The sequence below is a fragment of the Engystomops pustulosus genome, chromosome 4 (genome assembly GCF_040894005.1).
Source record: "Engystomops pustulosus chromosome 4, aEngPut4.maternal, whole genome shotgun sequence".
NCBI classification, from domain to species: domain Eukaryota; kingdom Metazoa; phylum Chordata; class Amphibia; order Anura; family Leptodactylidae; genus Engystomops; species Engystomops pustulosus.
The window spans coordinates 100365839-100388689 of NC_092414.1; the positions used below are offsets into that span (position 1 = coordinate 100365839).

Genomic DNA, 22851 nt, shown 5'->3' on the forward strand with positions numbered 1-22851 from the left:
TTTAAGCCTGCCTCTTCCTACACTCCCTGTCAGATCTTTGAGCCTATTATGCCATTATGCTCCTGTGTTCCTGTGTCCCAGCTCTCCTGGGTTTCTGCGTTCCTGTGTTCCTGTGTGTTCCAATCCGTTACTGTGTTCCCGTTCCAATCTGCCTGGACCTCTCAGTACTGATCCCTGATTGGACTTGACCTTGCTTCTCTTCTACCTGTCCTGATCCTGTGCCTGAACATGACCACAAGACTGTCTCCTGCTAAGGTGACCTTGGCTGCCCCACCGGCTAGTCGCTAGACCTGGTGGTACCCTGCCACAGCAAGACCAACCTGCTTTGCGGCGGGCTCTGGTGAAGATCAGGTGCCACTTAGATTCCAGTCCCAGGTGTCGGCTAGTACCACCTCCCATGGTGGTCCAGAGGATCCACTATTCCCGAATCCTGACAGAGAAGTTATTTCATAAGTCATTATAACTTCATTAAGTTTTGTTTTTGTCAACGATTCTTATATTGTGTCTATGGACATTTCTAAACAAGAGGTAGTATTTAAATCCATGAAAATAACATTTATGTCAGAATATTGCTACAATTATGAAATGCCACTCAAAATGCAATGGCACTCATTAGTCTGTTTGCCAACATAACTAAGAGTATAAATTTGTTCGGTGAAGGATAATGAGCCATTTATTGCTATTAAAAACACCAGCTGAGAAATATTTTGATTCAATGACTTCAGTGATAAATGTATCAACTATAACAATTAATTCTGCAGTCTTCATAGTCTTAAGAGTGTTGTATTTGATGTATGCTGCACATATTTAACACTGTGAAGCTTTGATCGTCAATCTTTTGCTGACACAGGTTAATTTGCCATGCTATAGGTATCATAAAGGAAAGCATTTTATACAGCTGGGATAGGAGAGCTGCAGCCACATTCAACTACATGAGTTGGAGTAAAGGTATTGTTGTGATGTAAGTAAATGACAATATTACAAATAGCACTTGACAGGGGGCATTTTGAGATACTTTTTCAACAAGTTTTATATCTGGTTCCAATCCTTTAATTTTTTTCAAATATATTAGAATTGAGACAAATAAAATAACATTTGTGATACAATGGGCCACATTTCACCGAAAATAAGTCTGTGATTCAGTCAGTGTTCAGCTAATGTGTACATCATTTTGTAGTGAAATATTGTAAGTACTAATTTAGTGTGTTCCTACCAGAAGCAAGATCTGATGTTCTGAGACATTAGGCAGACTCAGGGGTACTCATTTGAGCCTGGGGCCTCTCTTGAACACGTACATAGAATCTGCCATAACAACCTCCTGCGCCATTGAGTTCCATAGTCTCACTGCTCTTACAGTAAAGAACCTTTGTCTATGTAGACAATCGCCTCTCCTTTATGCGTAGAGGATGCCCCCTTGTCCTGGTCACAGGCCTAGGTATAAAAAGATCATTGAAGAGATCCTTGTACTGTCCGTTCAGGTATTTGTACATTGTAATGAGGTCTCCCCTCAGTCGTCTTTTTTCTAAATTGAATAATCCCAAATTTTGTAATCTGTCATTGTATTCTAGCCCCCCATTCCATTAATAATTTTGGTTTCTCTCCTCTGCATTCGTTCCTGCTCTACTATATCCTTTTTATACACTGATGCCCAAAACTGTACACAATATTCCATCTGTGGTCTGACCAGGGATTTGTATAAGGGTAAAACTACGTCTTTATCATGAGAATCTATTCCTCTCTTGATGCATCCCATAATTTTATTTGCTTTAGCAGCAGCCATCTGGCTCTGGTCACTAAAATTAAGTTTACCATCCACCAATACCCCCAAGTCCTTTTCAGCTCCAGTTTTATCAAGTAATTGACTGTTTAGAACATAATTATACTTTTTGAACATAATTATACTTTTTGTTTCCATGGCCCGAGTGCATACATTTACATTTTATCTACATTAAATCTCATCAGCCATTTCTCTCCCCACTCCTCAAGCTTCCACAAACCCCTCTGTAATGCTAAACTATCAACCTCAGTATTTATTACTTTACACATCTTTATATCATCTGCAAATATTGAAACTTGACTGTGTAAACCCACTACAAGGTCATTAATAAAAATATTAAAAAGAAGTGGCCCCAATACTGACCCCTGTGGCACTCCACTGGTAACATCAACACAATCTGAGAATGTGCCATTAATGACGACCCTCTCTTTTCTATTACTAAGCAAATTACTTACCTAAATACACAGATTTTCCCCTAGTCCCAGCAGTCTCATTTTATATAGCAACCTTTTTTTGTGGCATGGTGTCAAATGCCTTTGAAAAGTCCAGATATAAAACATCCACAGCGTCCCCCAGATCCAGTCTGGAACTTACTTGGTTATAGAAACCAATCAGATTAGTCTGACAGGAGGGATCTCTCATAAACCCAAGCTGGCGCTGGGTTATAAGGTTATGTACAGTGACATACTCCAGGATAGCATCTCTAACAAACCCCTCAAATATTTTCTGGTCTGTACTTTCCAGGATCGCTTTTTGATCCTTTTTTGTATATTGGTTTCACATTTGCTTTGTGCAAGTCCTGTGGAACATAACCAGTCCTCAGGGAATCTTCAAATATTAAAAATAACCGCCTGTCTATCATGGTACATAGTTCATGTAGAACCCGGGGGTGTATGCCATCTGGCCCCGGTGATTTATGTATGTTAATGGTTGTGAGGCGGCGCCGTACCTCTTCCTGGGTTAAACTGTTGACATTCCAAAGAGAATTTACATTATTCCTCATTGTGTCTTCAACCAGGGGATTTTCTCTGTCGAGAAGGCGACATTCAGTAGATTGGCCCTTTCCTCATCTCCTTCCACCATGACCCCCTTGTTATTCCTAAGAGGGCCCACACTCTCCGTTTTTAATTTCTTATCATTTATATACTTGAAAAATAATTTTTGCAGCCTTTATCTGCTTTTTACAGGATTTATTTTTCTCTCTATAATCCTGTAATGCCTCATAGCTACCTTCACGTTTTAGCACCTTAAACGCCTTATGTTTCTCGCTTATTGCTTTCCTTACAAGACTAGTTAGCCATTTTTTTTTTTTGGGGGGGGGACTTTTGTCTTTGAGAACATTGTCCCAGTCTTTGCTTATAAGGTCTTCACTTAGTTGCTGAAAATTTGCCGTCCTGAAGTTTAGAGTGTTGGTTGCCCCTCCACTAATGCTTTTAGTAAAGCGTAATACACAATCAATGATATTTTGATCACTATTACCCAGGTTCCCCCCAACCTGTAATTTTGATACCCTATTAGGTCTGTTGGTTAGGATAAGGCCCAGCAGTGCCCCCACTCTTGTTGGCTCCAGGACTAGTTGTGACAGGTAATTGTCTTTTGTTGTTGACAAGAACCTGCTGCCTTTGAAGGACCCCCAGTCAATATCTGGGTAATTGAAGTCCCCCATGATAAGTACTTCACCATGCTTTGAAGCCACATCCATTTGACTTATCAGCATTTCCTCTGCTGTCTCCATAATATTTGGAGCCTTATAACAAACCCCTAGCAATATTTTATTATTCTTTTTCCCTCCGTTTTTCTCCACCCATAGGGACTCCACATTTGCATTTGCGTCACCGATGTCATCTCGCAGGACAGGCTTGAGGCAAGAATTCACATATAAACAAACCCCTGACCCTTTTTTATTTATACGATCATTTTTAAAAAGACTATAACCATTTATAGTAACAGCCTAGTCATAGCTACTGTCCAGCCATGTCTCGCTGATACCCACTTTATCATATTTGCTCTCCAACATTAAGAGTTCCAGTTCCTCCATTTTGTTTGTGAGGCTTCTGGCATGTGTGTACATGCACTTTATATGGTTTGTACTCATTAATGTAATATTATATTTGTATATATCCCTTATGATTTGTAAAGTGGAATTTGATGGTGCTATATAAATAAAGATTATATATATATATTACTGACAACATTCATAAGAAAAAAATTCTTGAGATTCTAGGTGCTACAGACAAAAGTTATAGCCCTCAGAAGTGTGCCCCCCTCCAGCTTCCTCCAGCAGTGGAGGTTAACTGTACCAAGCAGGGGTTAGCATTGGGCTGAACTATCACAATATGAATGAAACATTATAGTCCAGTTACATAGTACAGGTATATGGTCCATCTGTCCAATATTTAGTGTCTGTATCACACTTTAGTTGGTGGATTCCTATCTATACTATTGTAGTAGTATATATATTGTAGAAGAATCAACAACACGATAGAGATAAAAAAAAATGGGGCCACTATAAAAAGTCAACAAAATCTCAAATGAATCAAAAGTATTTGGACCAGAAAAGGAGAGTGGCAGTAGTGAGAACGTCCATGCCTAAGAGAAACTAGCTTGTATGTCAGCTGGTAGGGTAATGCTTGGGGTCTCCTCCCAGGGGCAGTGATTGAATAGGTTGAGGTCCATATATATATTGTAGAAGAATCAACAACACGATAGAGATAAAAAAAAATGGGGCCACTATAAAAAGTCAACAAAATCTCAAATGAATCAAAAGTATTTGGACCAGAAAAGGAGAGTGGCAGTAGTGAGAACGTCCATGCCTAAGAGAAACTAGCTTGTATGTCAGCTGGTAGGGTAATGCTTGGGGTCTCCTCCCAGGGGCAGTGATTGAATAGGTTGAGGTCCAATCAGATGTGTCCCAGTAAATAAAAAAAGAATCACTTGGCAATCTATTTATTTGGTGTGCAGCAAATATTTTTTTATGCATTTATTTCCTTTTACACTTTGAATCTAAATTGCAGAAAGGTGCCTATGTCTATAAACTCCTTTATGCAATTTTGACATTGGGACAAGTGTCTGCTTTCAGAAAATATTTTTTATGGTTTGTTGGGATTTAATGTAATTATTTATGCCATCATTTCAGGGTTTTTTTGTACATTTCAAAATTGTAAGCTTTCCTCTGGCCAATGAGGCAACAAACTTTCCAGAAACCCCAGGCAGGGAATTAAACCTACTATACAATCCATTAACTGCTGAACAATGAAAATGTACAGCAAACAGTAGCAACTGTGAAATACAGTTTTTCTTTTGAAGATTATGGAGGAAAGTGCTGCAAACATCCAAGTCAAACTAAAAATTCAAGCATAACACCAGAAGTTTAGCTAGAAAAAAATAGAACCTACTTTAGCAGTGAAATAGGACCTTTGGGATTCTTAACTATGCAAAATTGATGACATTTCTTGTAAGTGTGTGCTGACCAATGGTCTTCTGGGAGACACTTATAATAACAAACCACCAAAACAACAATACAGGCACAGGGACAGAAGAAATCCATGAGGTACTATAGCTCTGTGCATTGTTCTTATCTTTTGTATTAAATATTTGGCTCTGTTCAGTTTTCCTTTTTTTTACTGTAACTGGGCAAGAAATCACAGACTATGAAATGGAAAAGTGACTTATGGTGAAAGGTTTAGCTAAATATTCTAGCACTTTATTTAAAGTGAAGTGAATGAAGCTGCTGTGAATAACTCAAGGGCAAATGTGTATCCAGTCCGACAACTATTTTTATTCTGCAGCAACTGGTAAATGCAATTTAGGAATTAACTTGTAGCCTAAAGAAAAACCTGATTTACAGTATATTGAGTTTTATTTATATTAGACAAGAGGTTGCTACTAATGTGTAACAAGATCCTATGCAATGTTTTTATATTGTGTACTTTGTAGGAAACATATAAACTTGCTTTTCTGTGTGAAATAATTAAAGGAAGTCAAGCTGCAGAGAGTATTAGTAAGTAGTCCTAGGGATCTGTAACCATACCTGGGTGTGTTGTTAGTAGCAACAGGGGCGTAACTAGGAGAGACAGGGCCCTATAGCAGGCTTCTAAATAGGGCCCCACTTACCCCTTTAAAAATATATACATACAGTATACACACACCATATATACATATGTACAGTACCATATACACCCATGCATTGTATATATAGATATACAGCATATACACATCACATATGCACACATTTAGAGGATATACACATAACATTTGCACACACATACAGCATATTCACACCCCATACCCCAGGTGCCGGGCTGTGCTGACACTGTCGGCCCTATTGCGGCTGCTACCCCTGTGCCTCTGAGCAGCAGGACTGTGAAACATGCATTTAAATTCCAGGATTATAGGCAGAAACAGAACAGTGAAGGAGTCTCCTTAAACTTATGTATTCTTTAAACTTTCCGTGAAACTGCTCCACATCTCCTCCCCTCTATTGTAGTACACTACTAACGAGTAGTCTACTACTGATCTTACAGAGGGTAGAGATTGTGGATTGTGTAGAAATTTAGTATGGAGATCTAAAATATATTCCATTGCACCATTTTTCATAACCCTGCTGTTATACACACTAAAGCCAAATAAATGCAATTGTGAACTAGTATGTTGGAAGGAAAATCTTTAGTAGGAGATTGTCAATTACATAGCCTTAAATAGTCAATAATAAACTGTAACGCTACAATAGGGTTGGGGAAAAAAGTATTTAGTCATCCACCAATTGTGAAAGTTCCCCGAATTAACCCCTTTCTGACACTGGATGTAGTACCAAGTCACGGGTGGCAAGGACGTGTCCCATCGTGACGTAGTACTACATCCAGCTTCTGGCGCCGGCTGCCGAACGGCCGGCACCACACACTGCCAACACCTGCCATTGGAGATTCCTCCGATCATGGGCGTAAACCCCTTACACGTCACGGTCACGCTGACCACAGCCTGTAAGGGTCTTCTGAATAAGATCAGTCTGCCAGTGCCCGGGGCTGCGCAATCCTGTCTGGAAGCTGGGTCCTGCCTCCTAGCAGGACCTGGCTGTAACACTCTGAGCATGCGCAGCCTGAGATCTTTAATAGAACCTCACTAGAGAGGCTAGTTTACTCTTTACTCTTTTTCTGTACCCTAGCTTCCATTTCCATCAGCAAACCCCTGGCCAGCATCTTCAGAGACTCCCACATCAGTAGGGGGTCTACCTCTTGTGTGGCATTTAATTGGATCAGCTCAGGGAGCTTTTCCTTTAATTCCTGCAACAGGGACACATCCCCCAACAACGTGTCAATGAGCTTCCAGGTCCAGTATCGGATAGGTAGCTGTGAGGCAGAGAAATCCACCGTGACTGTAGATGCTATATCTGAATAGTTAGCTAGTTTGAGGTGTCTGTCATACATAAACAAGTAGTCTAACCATTGGAAGGAGCCATGCCCAGTATATTACATAGCCAAGTGCATTGCCCCTGGTTGGGAGCTTACAGTGATGTGAAAGTGTACATTATTCCCCTATTGTGCCCTTGATGATTACTGCCCTGCCTTCTGCGTCTGTGTATTTATCTTTCAGGGCAAATGGGATGTCCTTGTGTATACCTATAGTGGTTTCCCTAAAAGCTGAGGAGGGGTGGCGACTGTGAAACCATTTATCGAATATGGAGCTGGGTAGCATAGGTGTCTTATTTTCTTTAAAACTTGTCACTTGAAAAAATATTACAGAGGTACGTAGTTGTCTTAGAAGGAGGAGGATCTGAGTATGTTTGGCGGGGACATTGATCCCCTTGATGCTCCACATTGTTACTCTAATGTCAACCATTGGATGTCAATCTAAGTGCTGTTATCCCCAGTGTGGTTGGATAAGAAATCCTTTGTCTAGACCAGGTAAAGTGGGATGCAGGTAAAGTGGGGTACAGACATGAGTGGGACCTCGTAGGGGAAGCAGGGGGGGACAATAACCATAACACAATAACTATAATATCTACAATAGTACTAACTGCAATAAAATATGCATGATTTATTCATCGGCCACTAATGGGGTATCCTTCAGCAATGCCATTACCAAAGTGCCTTCTTGCGCAGGGAGAGTAATTCAGCATCCCATGGCTGAAATGCGCTTGGTAACGGTGACAACCCTGTCATTTCACATAATTGTGATACCTTAAGTAGCTAAGTGTAAAATTGTGAACAAACATGTAAAGCTATATAAGAAATAAAGATCATGGTCATCACGAATGGTCTGGATGGTTATCAGTGTTCTGTTAAGGCCTGCTCTGCACACCTGTAATGTGGACTAATAGGAAAAAACTTGGAAAGGTCGCATTCTTGGAGCAGCATATTGCTTGAGGTCTTCAGGTGTGGTGATGGTCCTCTTTGAATGCTGGGTTGAGCGACCACAAGGAGCCTCGCTAATCTCTAGAATGGTGAAAATCAATCAGATATATCAGAACATTAACAAACGTCCAAGTGAACCCGGGCAATATATCTCGGTTGGTCTCCTGCCCAAGTGGGCATATCTTGGCAGCTGCTATCAGTGATCTTCTCTTCTGAAGGGCTTCTTCTTAGCTCTCTGCTGCTTAGGTGAGGCCGCTGTATGCCAGGGTAGTGAAGCTGTCAGCGGGGGGAGAGCAGTGTCCTCTGCAGTTGGTAGCCACGACTTGATCTTGATCTAGAGGTGCAATTTCCAGATATTTCCATGTGGCTCCTAGGTCTCTTAGGTGCCTGATGCTTAAGTCCCGTAAGCCTTTTGTAAAGTGGAGCCTAAACGGATACGACCATTTATAAGGGATATCCTGTTCCCTGAGTTTAAGCAGCAGCAGGGCTCTTAAATTGCACCGTTTGGGCAGACAGGGCCAGATCTTGGAATAAGGCTAGTTTAGCCCCCCCATATTTTTGATCTGTATGTTCTCTTGCTTTCCACAAAATTTCTGCAGTGTCTTTAAAGCTAAGCAGTCCGCATACCACATCTCTGGGGGGGGGGGAGGTCTGTCGCCACTAGTTTTGGCTTAAGGGCTCGATGCACCCTTTCTATTACCACCCCTCCTGCTCTGTCTGCCCCCATCAATGTGGTAAATACCTGGTTCATGACCACAGACAGCGCCTCTGGGGCCCATGTCTCCAGTAGGCCCTTCAGCCTAATATTTTTTCGCTGGATCCGATTTTCATGGTCTTCCAGGAGCGTCATTGCTCATTTTTCTCTAAGAGCTTCAAACGGACTGCAAATTCTTCTCTTTCGGTTCCTTCATAAATGGCTGCAAAGCTGAGATGATGATGTCTTTAAGTATGGTCCAAGCTAGACCTAGTACGTCCATCTCCACTGCTGCTCCGGTATATGTTTATTCCCAATCAGATTGCTCCACCAAGTCAGAGTCTTCCGAGGCGGGCAGCGCCATCTTGGACAGCGATGGGTCCTTGGACCTCTGTGGGTGCCGGTTTTGTGTCGCTTGTCAAGCCAAGGTGAGCTCTGCTGGTTTCTGCGCCCGCTGCCACCATATTTGACCATAATCACTGCTTATACCCCTGTAACTGAGGGGATTCTCGGTACCAGCGCCCGGAGCTCTCGTTGTATTCTGCCATCTCGTGCAGCAGCAAGCTCCGCCCCCCCACCAAACTTTTTTTTTAACTAACATGAAGTACAAAGTGTCATGAGAAAACTATTTCAAAATGACTTGGATATGTTCCAAATTTATAACCACTTATAGTGACACATTTTGAAAAAATGGGCCGTGTCTGGAAGGTGAAAAGTGGCTTTGGCGTTAAGGGTTTAAAAAAGATGAGAGAGGCCTGTAATTGACATCATAGACAGACCTAAACTATGAGAGACAAAATGTGAAAATATATCCAGAAAATCACAAATTATGGTGGAAAATAAATATTTAGTCTCCTACATAAAATTTCTGGCTTCTCTTCTGTAAAAGGCTCCTCTGCCACGACTGTTGCCCACACCAACTGCAGCAGTAAGCTGAAGGTGTCAGCGGACACCTGGTCTGTATGGAGAGGGAACAGCCCATGATCCTTCTACATACAGTACTAACTACTTTATTAGATGTATTTCCAATGAACAGTTTTTGCCCATTAGCAGTTAATTGTATTATGTATTGTTTTTGCCATCTGTTTAACAGTAGGACTGCAGTATATTTTATAGGTGAACAAACCCTCCAGTGTTTAAGTGCCATAGGGGGTCCTTTTAAAAATGTAAACCTCTGAAAGTTTGCATTATCCCCTTCCCCTAGAACAGAGGTGTGCGGTTTAATTCCAATATATGTTATATCATCTCCCATGAGTCTCCAAAGGAGAAGATCTTCCCAGCATGATTTTACCAATCAAGGCAGACGAAACACAATGATGTAACATTGATCCAGCTGTCTAATAGTTATTTAGTCAACATCTTAACTTCAAAACTTTTGGAGCTTGAATACAAAATTCATTATCTATGGATTATGACAGGGCTTCAAAGTAAAGTTTTTCCATGGACCTTTTAAGAAGAGGACAAATCAGGTTTTTGTCCCCTTTTTCCTACTGGTATGCAAAATCTTAATTGTCATTATGGAAAATAAATAGTCATACTGCAAGTTTTCTAAAAGAATAGTCTTATAAAAGAATTATGTGCACCAGTACATTTCAGATTTATCCTTAAATTTAAAATGTTTTGATAAAGTATCAGATATTGAAGCATTCTTTTATGCTTCATCCTCTATTCTGGTTACACAGTAGATCTAAAAGGAATATCTCACTCAATAAAAACACAGTTGCCAGCTCTACAACGGAGCCTGAGGTTTGTATTATAAGTCTGCAAGGAAGGATCTTTCTCATTTACTGATGTTATAGCATACCTGTTAAAGTTAAATTATTTTTACTGAAGCTCCTCACAGATTGGGGCACTTTACGAAGAACAGTGCAAACTGCACTATATGCAGTTTGCCTGTGAAGTGTGCAGGGTGAGGCAGATTCAGAATTTCTAGCACCCTTCATTCATGAATCTGGTGCCCCCTGCACAGCTCCGACAGAGTGCACCACTTTTTTAGTGCCCCTTTAACATTAGGCGTGCAACACGTTTATGTTGCATATTAAATGTGGCACATGGTCTGACTGAGCACCAGAACACCGCCTTCAGTGCAGAAATTTGTGTCGCATGAAGAATAGTGCAGCCGCTCCACAAAAGGGTTGTGTTTGACACATATATGGTGCGAATACTTCTTAAATACATGTGCAAGCAGTTTGCAGTAGAAAGAATGTGCAAAGTCCAACAGAAAACTGGCACACAGAGCTAAGTAAATGTGCCCCGTTGTATATTGATTTTAAACCATGTCATCAGTTTTTTTGCACTACATTTCGAGACTTTTTGTCGCATCTCCAAAGTTGAGAATTGTGACTTTTTAGGCATAAGTCTTAGCAACTTGCAACTTTATTTGTTCCTGCCCAGTGGGGGGAAATTAAAGACTTAAAGGGTTGCCCAAGATTAAGTAAAAATTGCACGGTGGCAGGGGAGAGGCATGTACGAAAAAATGTACACTAACCTTCCTCTACGCTTCCACTGTCCCATTGCTTTCTCCCTTTGGGTCATGCCCCTGTCTGTTTACAGGTTCACGACACCTCAGCGCCGACAACTTCCGGGAAGCCAGGCACACTCACCTCACCCCTGTCCCAGCACAGTATCATGGCTGCACATAATCCTCCATCTGCAGCCATTTTATAGTAACAAATTTCTGGCTGATGAGGTAAAAAACAGGAGGTGTCACTTTACATATCAAGAAAACAGTGTAAAACTTTTAATAGATGTATGTTGGTTAATGACCTAATATCCTGACCCCACACTTACATACACATTAAAAAAAACATGAGGTAAAGTGGACAACCCCTTAAAACGTTGCTCAACACACTTAAGAAATGTTATTTACAGGAAAGCTCTACATTATGACATTCTAGCTTTCATATCAAGGGGACCTTTTGTATAACCAATGATCACACATGTATTTGCAGGTAATTCCATAAAATCAATTTGTTTCTGTTGTAATTTGCTAGTTAAATTGGGGAACCACTGTAAAGGTTGTAAGCAGCTCATTCAATTCTCAAAACTACATTTAAACCTTCCCTTTTCATTATTGCTTATAGAAGTGTCAGCTAACAATACTCACAGTACAACAGTACAAGTTACATTCACCTTACCCAACACTCAAGAATTCTTTTGCAGATAACGACTCCATTATTCGCATAATTCAATCGGGCAAGTGAAAGGAATGTCAGATTATTTCTTCTAAATAATACAAGTCTAATGTTTCCAGCTACAGAGATTATTGTCACAAAATACTTTAAATAGTTGATGTATTAGCAGTTTATTTAGAAGATCAACCAAAATCTTCAGCATTTCCAGAATAAATGTACGTCGAAAAGGTATAGAAAACCCATGGGAATAATCAGAGTAGTAATGAAGGTGGGATTATCTCTCGATAGCTCAAGGAATTCTTATAGAATATAAAAATGTATTGTTAAGAAAGATGAAAAATAACCTACTAAATGCTAAATGAAGCCTTTTGTATGAAAATGTGTTTCAACTTGACAGCTGAGGAACTGCATATATTTCCTTTTATGCTAATAGCAAAAGTCGCATTCATTTGCGTTACAATTGTTGCCAGGGTAGAACACCATTATATGAGTTTCTATTTTTAACAGACTACCTCAAATTTTGGATGTCATTATTTCCTATTCTTTTATTCAAAGATATGTATGTGTGAACGACCATAAACCATTTTAGTGTAGCCTGTCATATTTCACATTTACTTATGGGAGTAAGAACGTGCATATGTGTATACCATATGCAGTTAAATATTAGCTACCAATTTAGTTCAATTAAAAATGTAAAACCTATTATGCATTGTACAACACATGCGCGATCCCTGAGGTGTGTTGTCCGACGAGGATGAAGTCTTCTGCAATTCAACAAGATTTTGCACCCGAGATGCTGCATATGTCGCTTCCCCACTCAGGTCCGCCGGAGTTCACCTTCTTCTTCCTGGTGCATGTAAGTGCATGTCTTGCGACATAATTTGACTTGTTAAATCCCGTGCGTAGTCCAAATCCGTCGGATCGTCCGTCGACTCGCTCCCTATTTGTCTTGTGTGAATGCCGGCGTGATTGCATGCGGCGTGATCCCCGAAAACATTGGAAAACCCGACGGAAATGCTGTCGCAGGACCTTTGTAAATAAGCCCCATTGTACCACTTATTATGTATGTTGTGGATGCTTTATAGGCATAAACAGTTGACTAAAAATACTGCATGAAGCTGATAACAGTAACCGTATAGAAAGCTTATAGATAAAAAGTAATTTATTGTGTAAATAAAATATTAATGCTAAATCCATATTTTTATTTACTTTTTAGACGAGGCAGGATCACATAGTGTCCCAGATATTTTAAAGTCTCTGCGCAAACTGCTTGTATTTATGATGTGTTTAGGCAGTTTTATGTCGAAATTCGTACCAGCTGCCACATTTATGTCAGTAGTCATAACCGTGGAGCACACCCGTTAAACGGAGTGCGCTAGAAAAAAACTGGTGCACTCAGTTGAAGCAGTTTGGCGCACGCATGGTGCGCCAGATTATTGCAGACTGAACGCTTGAGGTAAATGAAGTCTATGTTCAACTGACTTCAGTGCCACTGTCCTTTTCTCTTCAGCCCCAGACCTCAGGAGACACATGACAGTTTAACCCGCTCAGCCCCATGAAAAAGCTGTGGCCATGTGTCCAGGCTGCAATGCTCTGATAAAACACTGCAGGTGCAGTTCAACCAGCTCACCCCGCTCCCAGACCTGTATGGCTTTCTCTGCTTCTCTATTTCTAGCGCCAGAGAGGTCTTTGACAGTGGTTGAAAAGGTTAAACAGTGTTTGAGCTATTCTCCAAGAAGCAGCTGTGGCAATGTGCCCTGACCAAGGTCATATCAGTGCTAGCATTTTAAACAACAGGCTGATGATACCCTTGATAAAACACTACAGGAAAATTTGAATGTATTCAGCCCAAGACCTGTGTAGCTTACTGTGCTCCTGTATTACTAGTGACAGAGAGGTCCAGGAGCAGGGCTGAAGAGGTTAATCTGATCTCACTGTGAAGGGGTTGCAGCCATGTGTCCTGCTGATGCACCCTACATTTTGAAATGTTAGTTATTATGATAAAAAATAAAACATTTACTTAACTCCTCCATTTGTATCACTGCATTTGTAACAATCTATAAATATCCATTTTTTAATTTGTTGAGTGAGCGCTGTAAAAATAAATCCAAAACAGATTTTGTAAAAATACTGTGTTTTTGTCATCATATTAAAGAAAATGTTACAAAATTTGATCAGAAATTTGTGCGAGCCCCTAAATGGTACCAAGAAAAATTACCAATCATGGTGCAAAAAACCCACAACTAGCTCAGTCGGTAAAAAATTAAAAAGTTATGACTTAAAGAAGATCGTGATTCCAAAATTAATGTTTTGATAAACATTTTGGATTTAGATAAAGGTTTTTTCTTTTCGTAAAAAGTATCAAATACTTTTCCAGATATGCATAAAAAATTCAGCAATTTGACCCTACTATGCTAGATTAACAAAAGAAAATAACGGTCTGTGGAACTCAAAGACAACCCAATTATTTACCATCAAGTGCCAACATGACAATTTAAACAGTAACTTTTTGCTCCCTGTTCTTCCACATTATTCGATTGTATCGGCCCCCTGAGTACTCCAAATAGTTGAAAGCGAGAGGGCAAATTCAGAATTGGATAATGTAAAGTAGATATGTCATAAATGGAAATTAAAGAAACCTTTGTATAGTTTAAATGTATTAAATGCTATTCAGCATAGATTCACTGTTGTTCTAGTAATTTCTGATCAAGTTCAGATAGCTACTATAATTATCCATGTAATATTGAAGTCATTACCATAATTTGCATATAGGTGTTTCAAGTATAGTCTACTGAAAATGGATTCTGTCAAATTGCATACAATTAGCAGAGACATATGGTTTTCTAGTCTTTTATTCTAAATAAAACACCATTCATCTTACAGCAATTATTATTCATTTTGGCTGACAAGCACCTCAAATGTGCCTACCTATCCCCCATCCACTTTATATCCCCAGAGGTAATAGACCACTTAGTGATTGCAATATTAAATGACATTATTGTACATATAGTACTGAAATTCTTACTTAGCACATAACCTGGTGCGCTATGGTACTTTCTTCTTTATGTGGCACAGAACAAAGAAACTTCTATGCTAGGCCAGTGATGATGTAAGGTCTTATTTTTGGTGTAAAGAACTGTGACTGCTGAATTTTCAGCTGCATTAAGATGAAACCAAGTAGGTCGTAATTGAAGCATTACCAGATGTTTACCATAGATTAGTCTTACATTCTGAGCAGGGACAGTAAATTGAAAAGGCAAGCCAAATGTTAGTAAAAGCATAATGGATCAAGTTAATAACATGAAGATCAATGTGCTGAAAATATGAATTAATGGGGCTTTAAACTATAAACACACATTCTCATTGCATGCATTTAAATGTAGGAATAATAGACTATGGAAATGTCAGGAGATATCCATTTGCATGATACAACTGATATAAAATTTCATACAATCAAGTACATACTGAACAGTTAAGATCACTAATGAGAAATTATCACTTTGTCATAAGTGATACAGTTATGATGCAGTTTTTAACACAAATCATTTTCTGCAATATTTGGTCATGTTAATTGTTACATTATTCTCCATATAAAAGTTGGCATTAAAGTTTACTTAACATGCTCTAAAGAATTTTGCATGTGAAAATCACTTAGACACAATAGAGAAAATGTATAAAAAGTGCCTTTAAGTTATACAGTGCAAAGTTAGAATAGACAGTCTTATTCTGACCAGATTCCTTACTGACTACTACGTCCCACTTCTGAGACGGCAGGATCCTCTGATTGCGGGTGTTAACCCCTTAAATGCTGCAGTCACGTATGACCGATGCTTACCGGGCGGGGTCCGTGGCTCTGATAGTAGCCACTGCAGCATGCTCAGTGTGTTACATAACACAGTACAATACATCTGTATTTAACTGTGCTAGGTGAAGAATAGCTTGAACAAGCGATCAGAGCATTGCTTGTTCAAACCAACCTGTAAAAATAAAAAATGTAAAAAACAAAACAAAAAACATAAAACCACGAAACCCCCCCCCCCCCCACATATTTGGTATCGCCACGTCTGTAACAATCTATACAATAAAACAGTAACAATATTGGACCCGGTTGGTGAAGGTCTTAAAAACAAAACCCAAAAAACCTGGCAAAAATGTAAATTTCTTATTCAATCCCTCTACAAATATGTTCCAAAAAGTGAGAAAAAGAAAGTTATGTATACCAAAATGGTACCACTGAAAATGACAACTCAATACGTAAAAATTAAGCCCTAAACCAGCTCTGTCAACCAAGAAATATTAAAGTTATATATCCGAAAAGATGGCAATACAAAAATAAATAAGATTTTCTCTATATTAGTTTTTCTTCAGTAAAATTGTAAAATTATATAAAATACTATATAAATGAGGTACCACAGTAATCATAGTGATCTGCAGAATAAAGATAATATATTATTTTTTATGGTATGGTGTAGGGCCCCCAAAAAATGCAAAAAGAAAGCAAAGCAAAATTGACAATTTTCTTTTCCTCCATACATTGAAGAGTCAATAAAATCTCATTTATAAGCTAATGACCAACTAAAATAAAGTATTTGTAAAGCATCTAATGTCATAGAGAATAAGCTCTTATATGTTGAAATTGCCAAAAAAAATTAAGATTGTATAGCCAATAAAAAGTGACAATACATAATCTGCTCTGAATGTCGCACCTTCCCTTCAATGCCCTGGCGTGTGCCCATACAGCAGTTTATCACCACATATGGGATGGTGTTATACTCAGGAGAGATTGGGTATAAAATTTTATGGAGTGTTTTGGCATTTTTGAAAAATACCTTCATTTAACCAAAAAAATGTAAATTTCAAAATTGCACCCAATTTTGTTTTAACCTCTGTAAAACATTTAAAGGGTCGACAAACTTCATAAAAGTTGTTTTACATACATTGAGGGGTGTAGCTTCTACAATGGAGCAATTAATGGGGTTTTACTAATGTTAGGGCCTTTCAACGCGTCTTGAAATCTGAGCAGGTCCATTAAAGCATAATTTTGCGGTTTTTATGAAAATGTGAAAAATCACACCTAAAGTTCAAAGCCTCATAACATCCTACAAAAATGACAGTATGCATAATAAACCATGTCAGCATCAAGCAGATATTCAATAAATGTTAGTTATCTTTACAAATTTTCACCAAATATCTTTTTTTTTAAACACAATGCAACACATACCACCAAAATTTTTCAAGTACAAAGTGCCACGAGAAAACTGTTTCAAAACCACATGGATATGTTAAAGCGTTACAAAGTTATAACCACTTATAGTGACACAGGGCAGATTTGAAAAAAATGGGCCGTGTCAGGAAGGTGAAAAGTGGCTTTGGCTGCAAAGGGGTTAAAGTGTCTGATGCTGGAATCATAAATCCAGCAGCTCCCATTAGTCAGATAAATTCTCCAGATTTTAGTAAAAAATTGCTTTCCAGGCACTGCGCTACTAAGCCTTGTTGTTTTTATTCAACCTATCATACCTCATACCCTGCAATACCTTACAACAGTTTCTCATGCCTTACCTAATGTTATTTGGCTATTTATTGTAATTGTATTTCAGGCACGTCCAAAGTTAATTTATTATGTTGACTATTCTCCCCATTACATGTGCCTTTGTTGTTACCTCAACTGATTTTGGAAAATGTGAATTGATTCTTAAAGCGCATCTACCACGAGGGTGAAGGGCTGTATGCAAATGAGCCTAATGGGCTCCGTAGGTGTCAATGAAGCCTGGAGCCCCTCGTGCTCATATGCATACAGTCTTTCAACCTGGTGGTAAATGTTTTTTTAGTGTGTGAAATATATCTATTGTGAAAATAGTATATCATGGCAGCTCTCATTTACCTAATTTTCCCCTTATATCTTTAAACCCATGTTCTCTTTTAGGTCATATGATCAGATTGCACTGAAGTAATACATTCTATCTCGTGGTCATCTGACCTCCCTCCTTGTTGTCCAGCTCATCTAGATGAAGCGTGCTTCTGTACGATAAAGATTGATGTTATACGTTTACTTAGCATACCCTTCATAATGGTATAAACATATAAAAATCTAATGTTTAATAATATTATAAATTAGAAATTGTGATACACTCTGTCTACATCTGATACAGACTTTTACTGGAGAGAAGCCACCTTCAAAGACTCTACATTATAAGATATTTTCCTGTCAGGTGCATGGTTTACCCTTGTTATGTCCTTACATGAAAACCAATTAAGACAAAGGTGAAGGGAACATAAAAAAACTATAGATGTGCAAGCACTTTCTTAGCAGCCCATGAAAGACAAGGAAAGACACAATGGTTGTTTAGCAAGGTCCAATCAATGGCTTCAAATAGCATGGCAAATCCCAGAGTAGTCTCCTTAGCAAGGTGACATTTTCTATCATTTTAATCTGTGTCAGGTAAGCCAATCTCTCTAGAAAATACTCCCCATTCATATCGTGCTTTGTAATAAATGATCTGCTTAGAATTGATTGCGTTTTACAGAGTCTGTGTGCGATGTTCGTAAATGTTTGTTTTCTGCTAAAGCTTCCAAGCATCACACATCCCAAATATATTTACTTCTGGTTTTAAGCATCTAGACACGTTCCAAATGTTTTCATCCAATGTTAAGCTGCAAAGCTATAAACAGTTTATAATGCTAAGTGGCACTAATGAAAAGAGACTGCCACCTAGTCTCACTCCTATGGCTGAGCCAGAAAAGGCATTTACTTACTAGTGAATATGTACAGACTGAATGGAGAATGTGAATCTTACACGCTGCTCTCTCTGTTGCTATTGTTTCCTTTAAGTGTCTCTCTAAATTCATTTTCATAGAAAATATAATTTTTTACTTTTACTGAGAATGAAACAAGCATCATTTTTATTACATAATAAAATTCGATTGAAGATTTATCCACAACGTATTGGTTTATAAAATCTGATTCTTCATGAAGACCCTTGGCTCGAATCATTTTATGTGAATATGTACCCCGCTGAACTAATCTCTTCATAAGTCACCATGAATCTATGCTACCACAGTGCTGAGATTCATTGCCTTTGTGCTCTGATGTGCTTACAGAAATTCTATTCTGAACATACATTCACAGGAAAGTAGATATTAAGAAACATTATATTACTGCACCGGGGGAGAACAAATGTGAAGGGGACTTAAGGGTTGGAATTGCAATCTAATATTTATTTGAAAGGGACTACCTTGGGGGAGATATTTACTGTACAAAGTTTGATTAATGTACTTAATAAGAATTTTACTGCTCAGTCTATTGGGTGGTTCAGAGAAAACACTACATCCCATTTTGGTCATAATAATTCTCATGAGCGAAAAAAGTGAGCACATTGCTTCCTTTTCATAGTAACTTCCTAAAAACTAGTAGTGTTTGCAATAATTTATGCAAGGAAACATTTTATTTTGTTTTAATAACAATGAAGCTTTTAAGAAAGAATGTAAATTCGAAAAAGGTGGCATTGAAAGTCCACATCAAAAGCGGACCAATCCCTTTAACGTTGTGCAGTGGACATACATCCTAGTTATACATGATACAGGTAGCTCTGGATAACAACATTAAACTGTAGTGACGGAAGCAGGGACTGCTTGCAGCATATATAACATGCAAAAGGTAAAAATAAAGTCACACCATCACCATTACCTCTGTCTTTTTTGCAACAAGCAACCTTCTCTAAATCTGGTGCAGTTGTACTTGGGAGAATGGTACTGGTAAGATAATGCTGATGTAGGTGGATGCCTATGCATCTGCTCCAGCAACCCCCTCACCTCTGCTAGCAACTTGGCACTCACCCTAATGCCACCTCCATGTCACAGGACTGGGTGCAACAGAACGCAGAACTGGAACCTGGCAGCCAAGAGCACCAGTTATGGCATCATTGGAGCACCTGAAATTTTAGTGATCACAACCAGTGCTTTACCACAAGTCAGAAGGAACACTGTACCAAGGCTCCAGTGGTAGCCAGCACCAGGCTGCTTGAGTGCCAGTACTTGTCAAAAGTGGAGCTACAGGCAGTGTCTGTTTCCGTTAGCGCCGCACCAGAACACCTACTGCAGCAACCCCTATACTCTCTAGCTTGTATCTGTTACTGTCAATAATGTATTTTTTACCCCTTCTGTAATGTTTGTATGCTACGAGGAACTAGCCACGGTTAAGAATGTGACTCCCGTAGTCAATGTATGTAACTGTAAAGCCTGTCTCTAACTGTGTGTAACAATTGCCGGGACACTATGTACAAAAGAATTTCCCCCTAGGGGATCAATAAAGTGCTAATGTATTGTATCACATCATAAAATATCTCCGTCTAGTGCTCAAAGATTTTAAGGGCCAGTGCACCGCTAATTGGTGCTGGCCATTCACAGGAAATTGGATAAAAGTCAGCCTCTCCCAGCATTACCAGATCTTTGTGCCTAGTGCCTCTGAGAAAGCTATTTAATGTGATATGCTGTGTTTCCAAATTCTCGTTGCGACCCCGCTTCCGTTATTGACTGTGAACCCGAGCTGCCTGTACTAACCTACTGCTATGTCCCCGACTCCGATCCTGTGCTGCCTGTCTCAACCTTCTGCCTGTCCCCGGCCACAAGTTTGCCTTACAATTCTGTACTTCGCCCTGGCCGCCACCACGGACAAAGTCATGCCTGTGCTACGACCTGGGGGTACCGCACCACAAAAAGTCCAACCTGCTTTGTGGCAGGCTCTGGTGAAAACCCGGTACCACTTTGACCCAAGTGTTGGCTTACGTCATCGTCCGTGGTGGTACAGAGAATCACTACCACTGATCTTGACACCCCTTATACACAAATTTAACACTCGGATCCATTCATCATCTATATAGCATACCTGTATAGCATATATAGAATATAGTATATATTTATTCTTACATTTGGGGCAAGGTAGCATCTGCCTCAGCTTATTCTAATAGAGCAAGATGGAGCAACTATAACCCTACAGAGGTCATAACCTCTATGGAGACCTCTGCACACCCACTTTTTAGGTTATCAATTCACTTGACAGCAGTGTGCTGATATACTTCATGGTTTTCAAGAAGGGATGCTGGTGAGAACAGCGAGTCGGCAGTTTGTCACTTCCTGTCATCCAGAATCCTATATTGATGTTTCCCTCCTCCACTTTTTCTCCACAGATGCTGAATAGTTACACGACTATCTGACAGAAACTCTAAGTTAAATGTAATAACATTTTTTTTTCCTTGTAGAGCATAGCCTCCTTTCTCAAGCCCCTCAAGCAACCTTAGGCATGTGCCTTATTATAGATAAGACCCTGACCTTAGAGAATTGTGAGACTTTCCTATCCTTATAAACTGGGTTTATGGGGATTTTAAAGTGAGCACTTGCTATCACATTCAGGCAAAAAATAAATTGAGAATTGGCCATGAATGTGTCCTATACTCCCTTTTCATTCCTATCAGGAATGTGTACAACCCTAAAAGGAAAAAAACTGAAAAAAGGCCAATTGAGATGGAATGTTTCATCTACTTGTTTCTACACCCGACTTACAGACAACCCATAGTTACAGACAGACCCCTCTGACCTCTGGTGAAGCTTTCAGAATGCTTTACTATAGTCCCAGACTGCAATGACCATCTGTAAGGTGTCTGTAATGAAGCTTTACTGATAATCCTTGGTCCCATTACAGCAAAAAATGTTTAAACTCCAATTGTCACTGGGGCCAATTTTTTTTTGTCTGGATCTACAATTATAAAATATACAGTTTCGACTTACAAATTCAACTTAAGAACAAACCTCCGGACGCTATCTTGTACGTAACTCGGGGACTGCCTGTATATATATATATATATATATATATATATATATATATATATATATATAATTGAATATATACATGTATGGCAAATAAAATTATTTGAATTTCTTTTATTTCCTTAGTAAATCCACAACCCAAAACAACTCTATTTTTTCTTTACCTACAATATAAAATATTTCAATGATAAGCCCAGTTTACTATTCTTGTTAAGGTATAGACATAAGTTATATGTTTTCTTTGTTCAGAAACAAAATGGCAATACACCACAGGGAGAAAATCTTCAACAGCTTATATCTGACCTTTCCGCTTCTTCTAGAAAGGAAGTGAAAATAAAATTCATATAGCTCTTCTCACTTCTTCCAACTTCCTGGATTGACTCATTATCACTGCACCAGACGCATTATCTCCACAATACCCAAGTAATTCTGTCAGCTTTATAGCTGGGTTACAAGCAGTTGTCGAAACAAATAGCTTCTGTATCACTGTTTTCTATAGATTACATTTCAGCAGAAGGCTTTTATCATTTTAAGGTTCCACACAAGGCTTTTATTTCTTGGTCTTTGGCAGTAAAATGGTATAAGTATGGTATGTACTCGAGTTTATGCCGACCCAAGTATAAGCCGAGGCACCTAATTTTGCCAGAAAAAACTGGCAAAACTTATTGACACGAGTATAAGCCTAGGTTGGAAAATGCAGCCACTACTCTTTATTCCCTTCACACTTACTGACGGATATATGCAGCTGTGAGCTACAAAGATTGTTCTAAGAGGGCTTCATACAGAGATGGGGTTCGCTGCATCCACAGTTGGTGCTAGCAGATGTTAACTCCTTGTTTGCCACTGGCAAAGACACCAGCAGCATTTAAAAGACATTAAAAAGATCTTTGTTGAGATCGCCACTCCCCCAAACGTCATTGGGGGAAAGAGTGGTGATCGGTTGCCATGACAGTCTTAGTCAGACCCAAGGCTGGATGGTTTCTGAAGATTCGTTACAATGAGCTAATGGCTCATTGTAATGAATCCTATGTAAAATACAGTAGTATTGCAGTATATGGTAGGAATGATCAGACCATC

At 39.2% G+C, this 22851-nt stretch overlaps 1 protein-coding gene across 4 annotated transcripts in view; it reads right to left on the reverse strand.

The window, feature by feature from the left end:
- Positions 1–22851, reverse strand: part of IMMP2L (inner mitochondrial membrane peptidase subunit 2) — a 734073-nt gene that overhangs the window by 44077 nt on the left and 667145 nt on the right. The gene's annotated exons all lie outside the window — the stretch shown is intronic.